The following is a 15,083-nucleotide window of genomic DNA, read 5'->3' on the forward strand; positions in this document are numbered from 1 at the left end:
CAAGAGGGTGGCGACAACGCTGGTGTAACTGCCCGCTTTAAGCAGCTGAGTATCATTTGTCCCGGTCAAGTTACTACTCCTGATATCACCATCAAGAAACACATCCATGCTTTACCGGATTGTGTTGCTGATTTCGTGCAAGCTACGAAGACGACAACCATTGAGGAAACTTTCTTGCTCGCTGCCGAGATTAATGACAAGCGAGTGCGGGCTTGTTACTTCAATAAAGCCACCAAGAGTCTTCATCAAGCTACCGCTTCTCCCACCGCTGAAATCGCCGCACCGCAAGCCTCCAGATCCTCCCGCTGCAAACGCAAGCAGAACAACAACAACAACAGTAGCAAGAATTGCACAGTTACCGCCGCTCCACTTCAAGCCATCCCTGCTCAACTGCAACCTCAGAACCGCTAAGTAGCAGCGCCGGTGACCAATGCGCCGCCAGCCAAGCGTGCATATACTGGTCCACACCCGCTCTGCCCTACCTGTACCTATCATCATCATCCTGCTGGGATTGCATGTAGGTTTTGTGTTCACTGTAACCTGTACCACCACTTTGCTGCCAACTGCCATACTGGTCCTCGCCAAGCTCAAGCCCCAGGTCAAGTTCCTGCACCACCAGCTCTCCTTTCTACTCCCCAGGGCCAACAAGCAGCTCCTGCACCCGCTGCTCACGCAAGAGCTTGCTTTGCATGTGGTGATCCCAACCACTTTGCAAATGTATGCCCCAACAGAGTGGTGAAGCAAGAGCCACAACAACATCAACAACAGCAGCCTCAGCAGTAGCCAGTAGCCCGCGGGCGTGCTTTCAACAACAACGCCCGCCAGGTTCAAGCAGACAACAATGTGGTTAGTGGTACGTTCCTCGTCAATGGTATATATGCTTCGTGTTTATTTGATATTGGAGCCGATAACTGTTTTGTGTCATTTGAATTCGAAAAGCTCCTTAACCGTAAATGCGCACATCTCCCTACGACGTTCGACGTTGAAGTTGCCACTGGAAGAACCGTACTGTTCGTTCTGTTCTTCGTGATTGTACGCTTGAACTCAACAATCACGTCTTTCCTATCGACCTTATCCCGATGCAGCTTGGTAGTTTTGATATCATAGTAGGCATGGATTTTCTTCGTGAAAATCGTGCTGAATTCGTTTGCTTTGATAATATGATTCATTTGTCGCTCTCTAACGGTGATCAACTTTGTGTGTATGGCGAAACTCCTTCAAAAGACCTCAAACTCATGTCGTGTATCCAAGTGAGCAAGTATCTCCGCAAGGAATACGAAGCTTTCTTGGCACACATCGTAGTAGCAGAGAAGGAAAAGAAAGAGAAGGCAATAGATAAGGTGCCTGTGGTTCGTGATTTTCCTAGAGTCTTTCCTGATGATTTACCTTGTTTTTCACCCTTTCGCGATATCGAATTTCGTATTGATCTTATTCCTGGAGTGAATCCTGTTGCTAAAGCTCCCTATCGCCTCGCTCCGTCTGAAATGCGCGAACTCTCGAGTCAGCTGCAGGAATTTCTTGACAAAGGCTTTATTCGTCCTAGCACCTCTCCTTGGGGCGCACCTGTCCTTTTCGTCAAAAAGAAGTATGGATCGTTCCGGATGTGCATCGATTATAGGGAGTTGAATAAGCTAACCATCAAGAATCGTTATCCCCTGCCTCGAATCGATGATCTGTTTGATCAATTGCAAGGTGCTACGTGCTTTTCGAAGATTGATTTACGCTCAGGCTATCACCAGTTACGAATCCAAGAGGAGGATATACCCAAAACCGCTTTCCGAACTCGATACAGCCACTATGAATTCATTGTTATGCCCATTTCTTGACCGCTTCGTCATCTTGTTCATCGATGATATCCTTATCTATTCAAGGTCGAAAACCAAACACGCGCAACACCTACGTTTGGTTCTCGAATTACTCCAAGGGAATCGACTCTATGCCAAGTTCTCCAAGTATGAATTTTGGCTAGAGGAGGTTCAACTCCTCGGTCACATCGTCAATAGTCAAGGTATACACGTCGACCTCACGAAGATCGAAGCTGTTAAGGGTTGGGTTACTCCAAAATCACCATCCGATGTTCGTTCATTCCTTTGATTGGCGGGCTATTATTGTCGATTCATCGCTGACTTTTCTAAAATCGTCGTTCTGCTTACTTCTTTGACGCATAAAGATAAGTCTTTTGTTTGGGGGAACCGAACAAGAGCAAGCCTTTCAAACTCTCAAGCATCTGCTTTGCAATGCTCCTGTGCTCGCATTACCCGACAAAAACGATGACTTCATTGTCTACCGTGATGCCTCGAACCTTGGTCTCGGTTGTGTCCTCATGCAACGGGACAAGGTTATCGCGTACGCCTCTCGTCAGCTCAAGATCCACGAGAAGAACTATACAACCCACGACCTCGAGCTAGGCGTAGTTGTTTTTGCGTTGAAAATTTGGTGACACTACCTTTACGGTACTAAGTGCACAGTCTTCACCGACCATAAGAGCCTACAACATATCCTCAACCAAAAGGAACTAAATATGCGCCAACGCCGATGGGTTGAACTTCTTAACGATTACGACTGTGAGATTCGTTACGACCCTGGCAAAGCAAATGTTGTGGCCGATGCTCTAAGTCGGCGAAGCTATTTGCATAGCGTTCGTAATACTCACGCCTAGCATGACCTCAAAGCCTTGATTCGCGATGCCCAGCACGCCTGCTTCGTTGACGATACCATGCGAGAGGAAATGAAGAAGTGTGGTGCTGAATCGCACTTTGTCACCAAATCGAACGGTATCTACTACTATCTAGATCACATCTAGATTCCAAGTCGCAATAACCTTCGAGATATATTGTTGACTGAAGAGCACAAGTCTCGATATTCCATTCATCCCGGTGCCGACAAGATGTACCTTGACCTTCGTCTACGGTATTGGTGGCCTGGAATGAAGAAAGATATCGCTATCTATGTTTCGAAGTGCCTGACTTGTTCGAAAGTCAAGGCCGAGCAACAAAGACCCTCTGGCTTACTCGTGCAACCCGAGATCCCTATGTGGACTTTATAACGAAACTCCCGCGCACGCCATCAGGTCACGATAGCATCTAGGTTATCGTTGACCGTTTGACTAAATCTGCTCATTTTCTACCGATACGAGAGGACTACCAGGTATAACGATTAGCACGGATCTACACCGACGAGATCATCTGTCGACACGGGACGCCTTGTGAGATCATCTCTGACCACGATGGTCGGTTTACCTCGCGTCTTTGAGAAACGTTTCAATCTGCTCTCGGTACTACTCTCAATCTAAGTACCGCTTTCCATCCTCAAACCGACGGTCAGACTGAAAGAACGATTCGTACCCTTGAAGACATGCTTCGCTCTTGTGTCATAGATTTCGGTGGTAATTGGGACGCGCACTTACCTTTGGTCGAATTCTCGTACAATAACAGTTATCATTCTAGCATTCAAATGGCACCATTTGAGGCCCTATAAGGAAGAAAATGTCGATCGCCGATTATGTGGCATGAGATCGGAAATGCGCAAATAACCGGTCCTGAGCTGCTGCAAGAAACGACTGACAAAATCCTCCAAATTCGAGACAATCTGCTGAAAGCTCGGAGTCGTCAGAAAAGTTACGCCGATAGACGCCGCAAGCCCCTTGAATTTGACGTTGGCGATCAAGTACTCCTAAAGGTTTCACCTTGGAAGGGTGTGATCAGATTCGGAAAGAGAGGAAAGCTTGCGCCCCGATATGTTGGACCCTTTAAAATTCTGGAAAAAATTGGTAAGGTGGCCTATAGACTCGAACTACCGGAGGAACTTTGCAATGTCCACCCGAATTTCCACGTTTCGAACCTCAGAAAGTGTCTGGCCGAGCAGAATTTTCAAGTACCACTTGAGGATCTACAAGTGGACGAAACATTACACTTCGTGGAAGAGCCTGTCGAGATCATGGATCGAGAAACCAAGAAGCTCAGACGCTCACGCATTCCCATAGTGAAGGTTCGCTGGAATGGCAAACGCAGCGCAGAGTTCACCTGAGAACTCGAAAATGACATGAAGGCGAAGTATCCACAATTATTTGTTACGCCTGCGGCCTAATTTCGGGACGAAATTCCCTAAAGTAGGGGAGGCTGTAACAACCCGCGTCTTTGAAGCCAAAGTACAATTCAAAGTCAAAGGGAGAAAAGATTGCTAAATGCGATCTGTCACTCCTTGCTTAATTATTGATTGTACACCTTGACTTGTCAATCGATACTTTAATTTGTGTACTTTAGTTGTATTATGTGGAGTAAATGCTAATAATCGCAGTTTAATCGACTATTAATCGCTAATCTATTTATCGTTATCTCATCACTATCGCATCGCAACTCGAATTATAGGTTCTGGATATTGTTTTACGAGTGTGTGCTACTTATGTGTTGCTTGTGCATGTTCATTTAAGTTTTGAGGTGGATATTCAAAAACACAATCACAACTCTATCGCAACGCAATCTCATCGCGAACTCGAAACATAAGGTTTACTATCGCATCGCTTACTCGCAACGCACCGCAAGACTCAACGCACAAAACGAAAAGTCAGAAACCAACACGCTGGCCTTTGATCGAATGACCATTCGATTGAATGGTCATCCGTCCGGATGAACATCCGATCGGATGCCCATCCGATCGGACTGCCCTTTGATCTGTCACTTCTGCACCGCCTTTCTCACCCTCACACCTATAAATAGCACCTGTCACATCACATGAACAGTGATGTGATAGCTCTCGTCCAATCAGCACACTCTCAGGCCTTTTTCTCTCGATTCCTCACGATTCTTGTATGTTTCTACCTCAAATCTTGTACTTTCTCAATCAGCACACACTTTCTCATCATTTTCACCATAAAATCTTAACTTTTCACCATGAAATCGGCTGATTTGGGCTGTTCTAGGGTGACGTCATCATGAGTTCTCATGAACTTCAAAGTGTGACCTCATTCCACCAAGAACAACTCAGATCTAAGAGATTTCAACATGTTTAAACACTGATTTCACCTAAATGGCTAAATCTAGACATTTTCAAAAGATTAAAAGAGTTGAAAGATGTTTTCATAACTTTTCTCATTCTTTTACACTCTTGCACTCAAAATTGATTGGATCTGAGCTCGTGCAGGCCCTTTGCAACAAAATACCCAGTAAAGGACACCGCGTGTCAACAATTAACAGGGTTTTTTAACTAGGTTGGGTGTAAAGTACTAAACTTGCAACAAAATACCTAGTAAAGGACACCGCCTGTCAACATTCGTTATAAAGGACACCGCCTGAAAAGTGGTATAAAGATAAAGGACAAAACTTGTAATTTTTCCTTAATTTTATAAGATATATATTTTTAACTGTTTTTTTTAATGTTTCTACATGTATTTATAAGAAAAAAGCGTCGAAAAAAATTTAGAAAAAAAATAATTTTTAACATGTTAAGTATAATTTTTAAGAGTGTTCATCGGTTCCCCACTTTTTTAGTATTCCCAATGAACCCTCCCCGCCCTATATATATATATAAGGATCCGTTAGGAACACCCTTTATTGCGAGAACCGCAAGAACCAATGTGAACACAACCAAAAATACCTAAAAAATTAAAAACACACAAAAATAATTTTTTTATAAAAAAACGTTACATTTCTTCACTAAAAAAATTGAACAACAGTACCGATGCACATACGTGTAGTGGTGCTCTTGTTCTTTTTTGTGACTAAATTTAGCGTTTTTCTATATAAAAAAATTGAACAAAAAGTACCGTTGCATATGTGCATGCGTATGCACACATGCACATGTGCAACGTTGTTGTTGTTCAAATTTTTTTTTATTTTTTTAGTGACGAAATTTAGCGATTTTTAATAAAAAATATATAAAAAAACTTTTTTTAGTATTTAGTTGTGGGGTTTAGATTTATGGTTTAGTTTTTAGCATTTATTTTGGGTGGGGTGGGGGTTAGGTTTTGTTTGGGGTTTTTTTGTGAGGTATAGTTTTTTTTAACAGGGGAGGGGGGTGTTTAGGTTTTTGGGTTGTGTAGTAGTGGGGGTAGGTGTTTAGGTTTTAGATGATGATGGATGAATTTATTTTATTATGTTCACATTAATTCTTGTGATTCTCACAATAAAAGTGGTTATCAAATGAATGATATCATTTATCTCTATATATTGCTTCAGGTCTCATAATGAATTTACCCAAATCCTACTTATTTGGGTCAACGATGAAAAGAGTGAATTTTCTAATTATGCTAACATCAATTGGGTAAACATTGAAAAGAGTGAAGTTTCTAATTATGCTAACATCACTAGATGTTATATGGGTAAGATTCGTTTACTTATTTGTGGCTTATTGTACGAGCAAACATGGGTTGGATAAAAACTTAGTATCCTTTTAGAGTATGTGTAATGGGGCTGTATATGGCGCCCTTTTCCTTCATAACGTCTCCATAGCGTCCCGAACACCACTACGGGGGGCGTTATAGGGTAAAAATTTTCTCCTCCCGTTATATATTTCACGGCGCCATGCTTGTTGTTTCTTTTCTCTCCACTCACACAGACATATATATATATATACATATATATGTATAGTTTAAAGGTTTATTAATTAATTGGGTAATGATTAGGCGGGGGCTTTATGACTACGGGCTTAAATGCATAAGGCCCCATAACACCCACACGCTGACGTGGGGCGTTATGACTACGGATGGCCTTATAGTTAAATTTAGGCTATGTTTGGATGAGTTTATTTTACCTTCTTATGACTTATTGACTTTTTAGAAAAGGTATTTTTGTGAAATGGTGTTTAGGCCATGGGTATGTGGCTTGGGTTGGGGCGTGGGTTGGGGGAAAACGCCCAAGCCACCATCCCGGGTGGGCTTGGGTCGGAGCGTGGCCCTTGGGGCTTGGCTTTCAAGCCGGGTGTGGGGCGGTATGGCCATGCTAGCTGGCTGCCTCCCATTCGCTCACCCGCCACGTCATAGCGGACATTCAAATTTTGAATTTTAAATTCAAACGGTTTGGGGGAAACCAAACCGCCACCCGGTCACCCAACCACCCCCTATATCGACCTTTTTGAAATTTATTTAACGCTCTAGGTTTGTTATTTTGTAATTTTAAGGATTATGTAATTTTTAAATTTTAATGAAGTTGTAGGTTTTTTTTTTATAAATGTTGTGTGATTTTTTATAAATTTTTTGTATTTTTTTTTAATATTCTGCTGCCACGCGGTGCACTCAACCCAAGCCCAACCCACGCCCCGCCATACCCCGCGGACACGTAACCAGGCGGTGGGGGGGGGGGGGTCCCATTCCACGTGTCAACAAATGCCCCAACCCAAGCCCCACCATACCCCGCGGTCTTAGGTAATAAGATGAAAAGGACCTTTTTAGGCATTCAAAATGAGAAATGAAAAAGTCACTTGGTTTTGGTTGTGACTTTTCCAAAAAGGAGATAAGGATATTAAAAAGTCAATAAGAAGAATTGAAAAAGCTCATCCAAAGATGCCCTTGATCAAAGGCTTTATAAATGACGAGCAAATTTTACTGTTAGTAGGAGGGAGATATACTTTATCGAAGTCCATGTTGGGATCATTGGGAATTTTTATATTTCATGTACCTAATGTGGTTTCTAAGGTATTCGAAGCGAAAAGAGCCAATTTTTTTTGAGGTAAGTCATAAAAGCTGAAGAAGATGGCTTGGGTTAGGTAAACTAAGTTTTGGCTGCTAAATAAGAAAGGTTGCCTGAAGGTTGTTAGTCTCTCTAGTTTTAATTAGGCTTTGTTACAAAATTGGAGGCAGCACTTTGTCACTAGAAGTAATGACTTACAGGTGCAAATTATTAAAGCAATTCACGGTGAGAAGGCAGTGGTTATAAAAAGTGGGGGAATCACTAATTGTAATGGAGTGAGGAATTTAATAGTAAAGTCTAGTAGGGTGTTGAACGATAAATGCTTTGTTCCATGGTCTGCTCTAATGAACAAAGTGGGAAACAAGGAAGACATGTTGTTATCGAAAGACAAGTGGTTGGTAGGGCGATGAACATCTGAGTGCTAGATTTCCTAGAATTATTTGTTTATATACTCACTTTGATTGTATGATTAGCCGAAAGGGGTGAAGTAGGGTTTAAGTGTTGTTGGAGGTACTAGGGGTGAGCAGAAAATCGAAATAACCGAAACGTAACCGAAATAACCGAAAAATCCGGATCGAAAAAACCGAACCGAAACAAAAACCGAGGGCTCGGTTTTTGGATTTTTAATAACCGAAAATTTCGGTTCGGTTTTCGGATAATCATTTTCAATAACCGAACCGAACCGATAAGTTTTAATAGTATACCAAATCTATATATTTTTATGTTTAAGTGCAGTGCCGGACTTATAGTACAAATAGGGGTAGCACGGGCTACCCCTCAACCCCGTCTCCGTAGTGTAAAAATACCACTTAACTCTATTTCCGTAGTGTAAAAATACATCTCAACTCCGTTTATGTTATATAAAGGATACCCCTGATCCTAAAAAAAATAGGATACCCCTAACTTTTTGGGTTAGTTCCACCATTGTTTAAGTGTTTACCCATGCTACTAAGAATTATTAATTTTATTATTGTTTGTTAAATATTTATAATTATAATAAGAACATTAACATGTTTATTTATCACTAAAATTATCCACTGTTTACAAGAACTAATATAATGTTTTTCAAAGTATTATAAAAGAAAACGTCTTAACAAAAATTTTGGAGAAACATTAAAATAGATTAGAAGGTTAGTTTTATGTGAATACTATTAATTTAAAAGACTAGATATATTAACTAAATGTAAACATTTAAGAAAGATTCTTAAACTATGAATTATACTTTTAAGTTTTGAATCTTACACAATTTGTTTAAAAAACCGAACCGACCCGAACCGTTGCTAAAACCAAAATAACCGAAACCGAAAAACCGAAACCGAACGGTTTTTAAAAACCAAAAATCAAACCGAACCGTGCACACCCCTAGGAGGTAGTCGGTTACGGGGCACAAGAGGCAGAACAATAGAAAAACTCGTTTTTTTGTGATGTAGTTATTGGTGTGTGGAATTTGATTTTTAGGGGGATTCAATTTGGGCCCCTATTTTGTTTAATACTCCGATTGAGATTATTTTGTGGTTGGACTCAACCGGTTTGCATAAACAAACAAATTAAGTTTTTGTTCATAGTATTATTCTCACTTTTTGGTGGATAATTTGGAGGTCTCGTAATAACACCATACAGTGTTTGCTGGTAAGGAGCGTCAGAAAGGAAGCATATTGATTATATTATTAATTTTTCTTACTTATGAATTTTGAATATAAGTAGGAAAATTAACATTACTTAGGCGAGTTAGTTACAAAACCCGCTCACATTGTGTAATGTTTCGTCTTCGTTGCTAGGCTTTGAATAGCTTTATATTAAATTCTGTTGTCTGAAAAAAAAAAGTTTAGCAAATGCATCCTTTTTATTAATTAGTCAAGCCCCCCGCGTTGCAGGTCGGGGGCGTAAAACAATGCAAACCAAATGCTGACTGAAACAGGAAAAAAACGTAAGAGAAAAATACGAATTTCTAACACCAAGTGACTCACGTTATGTAAAACGTAGACAAAGTCAAATGTATGCTGACAACGTACTTGAACTTTAGGGTTGTATGATAACTTTATTAAAGTTAAGGGATAGAAAAATGAACTGGTTAAAGAAAAAAGAAAAAAAAATGATTAAACTACAGGGGTGCAACGAAAGGTCATAATGAAGGATGAAAAAAGCAAATTGATGAAATAGCTACTTTTTTTTTTGAACGGCAAATTGATGAAATAGCTACTATTGATGAGGTTGTTCAAAATTAAAATTTGATTTTTAGGTGGGTTCAATTGGTGCCCCCTATTTCTTTTACTTCGATTGGGATTATTTTATGGTTGTACTTGAGTGGTTTGCATAAACAAATGAAGCTTTCACTTCATAGTATATTCTCACTTCTTGGTGAATAATTTGAAAGTTTTCCTAATGACATGGTGTTTGATGATAAGAAACATTAGAAAGGAAGCATATTAATATTAATAATATTGTTAATTTTTCTTACATGTGAATAGTAAATAGAAGTAGACAAATTAACATTATTAGACGGGTTGATTACAAAACTTGCTCATTTTTGTGAAATGTTTCATCTTTGTAGCTAACCTTTTGCTAGGTTTATATTAAATTATACCCTAAAAAAGGTTTAGCAAATGCATTTTTTTATTAATTTTATATGAAATAATAAGAAGTACAGCACATAGCCTTTGTAATGACTTTTTACTATTTGAAAAAGTTTTTTCCAATGACTTTTAGCATTAGAGGTAAAAAATTATTGACCAAAAGATTAGAATTCTCTAACCTACGAATAAGAAACAGGTGACATAAAGTAACATGATAAAAAGAAACAAAAACTTTCTAACAAAAGAACTTCCTCACTTCTAAGATTTTCATTAAGGGAGGGTTTTTAATTCGTGCACTATTATAAACATAATAATATATTTCATATTTATATATTAAAACTGATAATATATAAGTGTTTCAAAATTTATCTATACTAGTACTACGAACCCACGCGTTGTGATGGGACCGTTGAATCGAACGAAAATAGACGTAAATACATTAAACCACGCACGCACATTGCAACATTTACTAAAAAAATCAACACATCCATGTATTCCACCCCCGAACACTGGTTTCTATCTGTGTTGAACTCATTTCCATGTTTTAATCTAACCACGAAGAACCAATTTGCCATTAAAGCTGCGTTAATAATGATTAAATTGAACAATTGAAGTCAAGTATATTTGTTATACCTTCATACATTGCTTATATTTATCTATTAAATTATCCTCAATAATGGATCATAGTTGATTTCACCACCAACAACACACTAAATAATTTAACAAAATGTTCTTATTTTTGTTGTAGACTAAAAGATACAAATACTAAATTAAAAGGAAAATGGATACCAAAGACTAAAGGTCTGTTTGGTATGGGGTAATGGAATGGACGAGGTAATGGAATGGATGTGTTAATAATGGAATTGATCATTACTATTTCATGTCTTGTTTGGTTACCATGTGTGAATGGAATGAACAATTACTTTTTGTTGTTTGGTATGCAAAAAAAAGATGAAGGAATAAAATCAGATGGCGGTGGTCAGTGACGGGCGATGATGGTGCGTGGTGCTAGGTGTCAGTTGTAGAGGCGGCAGCGGCTGGCGGTGGTGGTGGGTGGAGACGACAGCGGATGATGACAACGGTGGTGGTGGTGGTGGTGGTGGATGACGGTGGAGGTAGGTGGCGGTGGTGGCGATGGTGGTGGCGGGGGTGGTTGGAGGTGGTAGTAGCGGCGACGATGGTCAGAGGTGGTAGCAGTGGTGATGGGTGGTGGCGGTAGATATCAGTGGCGGCGGTGATCGGAGGTGACAGTGGCAATGGTGGCGTTGATGATCGAAGGTGGGTGGTGGCGATGATCGGAGTTGGCAGTGGCGACGATGGGTGGTGGCGACGGTGGTGGCGGGGACGGAGGTGGGTGGCAGCGGTAGGTGGTGGTAACGGCGGTGGTGGGTGGAGGTGGGTGACGGCGGCGGATGGCAGTGGTGGTGGTGGTGGTGGGTGGTAGCAACGATGGTGGGTTATGGTGTTGTTAATGAAGGGTGAAGAGGGAATTGAATGGAAAAAAACAGGGGGGACGGATGGAATGATTTTAAGGGAATAGAATGCATTTTGGAATGGACGATTCCATTACATTGACAAACCAAACACTCTTTTCTTCATTCCATCACAATGGTCTATTCCATTACACATCTCATTTATGTATACCAAACGCTACGTAAGAGAATAAACAATGAACTAAAAAATTAATGGACTTTACTTGCAAAACTTGTACCATATACTAAGAAACATGTAAATAAGTGAATAGTAAACTAAACTATACTCACAAAATAAATTTGAAAATTAAGATATAAGTAATATATATAGGTAATATCAATAAACTTTTAGAATTACACTTTCACCATTGCTAAATTTTAAATTTTGATATATAGTGCGTCAAACACAAGGTGCGATAGTAATGTGAGATTGTCATTTTCTTCCAATAATTACGTACGGACTATTGCTTCCCTTTTACTTGTTTTTGCATTTTTAGCATGCATCTTTCATTCTCTTTTTTTACCTCTTCTAGTCTTCTGTCACATGCTAATTGTTTTTAAGACATAAAATGTTTGAAGTCTGTGAACCATATCTATAAACATCTATAAAAGAAGAGGTGGATCAAATCTCTACACTCTATGTAAGACGAAAGGTTGTTTATTTTATAACGTATGCAGACTTTTAAAAAATAAATTAGTGGTGGTGGTGTACGGATGATGGTTGTGGTGGTGGTGGTGGACGTGGACGGTGGTAAAACATTAAATAGTTTATAACTCATTCTATTAATTATGTTATCTCTCATTAATAAAGCAAAAAACATTTTATTCTACATATTTCAAAATTTATCCTACATATATCTTATACTTACCAAAATTTACTCTACGCATATCTAAATTTATCATATACATTTAAGAATTTATCCTACACATACTAAATTTATCCTACACATGTCGAAAATTGTCCTTCACCATAAATTATTTTATCTTGAAATATTATATTTAAAAGTGAGTTACAAGTTTAATTAGCTAGCTAATTATATACAATTATAAATTTATTTATATGCCCTTATTAATAACATTAAATACACATATTAAATGAAGTAAAATGAAACATTTCAATTGGTTTAAAACTTATTCTTTTTATTCTTCTAAAATTTTTTTCTCATTTAAACTCTCCACTATATATATACATATATATATATATAGATGTTGTATGTATATGTGTATGTGAGAAGGGGGAGACCCGGCTTGAACGTCCGCAGGAGGACGTCGACGACGCCAACGGGGGTGTGGAAATGGTGTACAGGTGCGGCGCTAGGGCAAGATGGGGCGGGGACGGTCCCATTACCATTTAGCCTTATACATACTGTTCTATGAAGAGTAAAGATGTGAGTTAACACCAACATTATTTTTCATAACTGTTCCATGAACAATATTAATGAATAATCATATATATAACTTTTAGAGACGAGCATGTTGCCCACGAAGGCTATTCAATAAGTCAATTACACATATTACATCATTATTATAATACTTATCATATTTGTTAATATGTTTATGTTTTTTTCTCTAATTTTCTAGGCTATGATGTTTCCCCTGTTTGGGGAATTGATTTTGTTCCCCACAAACATAAATTGGTTTAGAGTCTTTCATTATTTTGTTTTACTTTTTGGTTTCAAAATGATAATAGCATGCTTGTGAGTTTTCCATCATTAGTTGTTTGAATATTGTGACATTTTATTATATTTTTTTCTTTTACCTTACCAACCTTTTCTTTTTACTATTATTCTAAACACCTTCAGATTTTTTTATCATTATTGTTTCAGTACATAATCTGTATTTTTTAGAATAACTATTATTCTACTATTATAACACTGTTCAAATCGTTGTTTTTTTAATATATAGAAGAATTACGTTAAAATAAACTAAAATTAATGTTTCAAAAATAACTTTTATCCGAGTTAGTGATTGTTAGTTTTGTGACAGTAAAATAATGTGTGTTATCTTTTAGACCATATATAAATATAACATTTACACTTGAGCATTTTTAATGTATTTTTAAGAAGTTTAAGTCTCAGAAAAGGATATTGATGCGGACTTTTAGTACTTCTTTAGACTATCCGTAACGGGGTAACGGGGCAACGCCTCACTATGTGATAGGTGAAGGGGTGTTAAACATTGTCTTAAGGGGCGTTATGAGGTCGCGCTCCTCTCCACCTCAATTGAATAACAATCAATACCCCCCCCCCCCACATTGTTTGGGCACCATTGGGGGCATCATTGCCTTTCTCTCAAGTACAATAACGAGGGGTAACGGATGATTTGTGGGGCCCACTTCACTTTAAACGTTTAAACCAAAAGAAAAATCGGGGCGTCATTGTGGGGCTTTAACCCCTTTCTTGGTTGTTAGGGTGGGGGGGGGCATTGATACTGATTGGTTACGTGTCGATAATGTAGCGTAATAGATACCGGCCAACCTAAAGGCGAAAAAAGTGCGTAGGAGTTAATGTCTATGTGACAATGATATAGCAGAAACTTTATGACGCGGCGGTTAAAAATAATTTGAAACATTAGGCTTACACTCCTATTAACTCAAACTAACCCTATTTTTAGTGGTTTTTGGTTTAAAAAGGAAAAAAAATAATTTAATCTCTTAACATCCCGTTAATATGTTAACAAGTAACCGCTTAACGCCCCTTTACACAAGGAGGGAGTGATGTGCAAAGGGGCTTTAAAGGGTTATTTCTTAACATGATGTTAAGAGAAAATGAGTTATACACGTACCTGTCCACTGATCTACGCACGGCTCCACATGTTTGTGGGCTCGACCAAAAATGACTCGAACAAAATTTTATTTTTACGATTTTTATGCTAGTTACGTATTGGTAGAAAACCGATTCCACATGTTTGTGAGCAAGACTAGAAATGACCCGAACGAAACTTAATTTCACGAATTCCATGGTAGTTACCTATCGTACAAATTTTTTCGAAACGAGAAAGAAATCCAATTATCTTGAATTCCTAGTGATAATTTTCTCTTTAAATGTTGTATTTGATTTGTAGTTATTATAACTTTAAAGGTGTTATTTCTAACTATGTTCATATACTTTTTTTTTTTTTTGAACGGCAACTATGTTCATATACTGAAAATATCTTTTATTAGTACACAATCAAGTAAATTTACGAATCAATGTCAAATCATTAATACATATTAAGAGGTGAGGGTCAATGGTGGGATCTTCCACATGGAAATAAATCCAATCAAATCCAATCACATATGGAATTTCATGTCCAAACAATGGTAACTTATTTTTGCTTCTTTTTGAACGATTTTACATTTGATTTGATTTGAGCAAAATTGTGAAAAAAGTTATGATTTTGTCTTTGTTATCTACAAAACATATCACCGCCAAATT

The sequence above is a fragment of the Helianthus annuus genome, chromosome 13 (genome assembly GCF_002127325.2).
Source record: "Helianthus annuus cultivar XRQ/B chromosome 13, HanXRQr2.0-SUNRISE, whole genome shotgun sequence".
Taxonomy (NCBI): domain Eukaryota; kingdom Viridiplantae; phylum Streptophyta; class Magnoliopsida; order Asterales; family Asteraceae; genus Helianthus; species Helianthus annuus.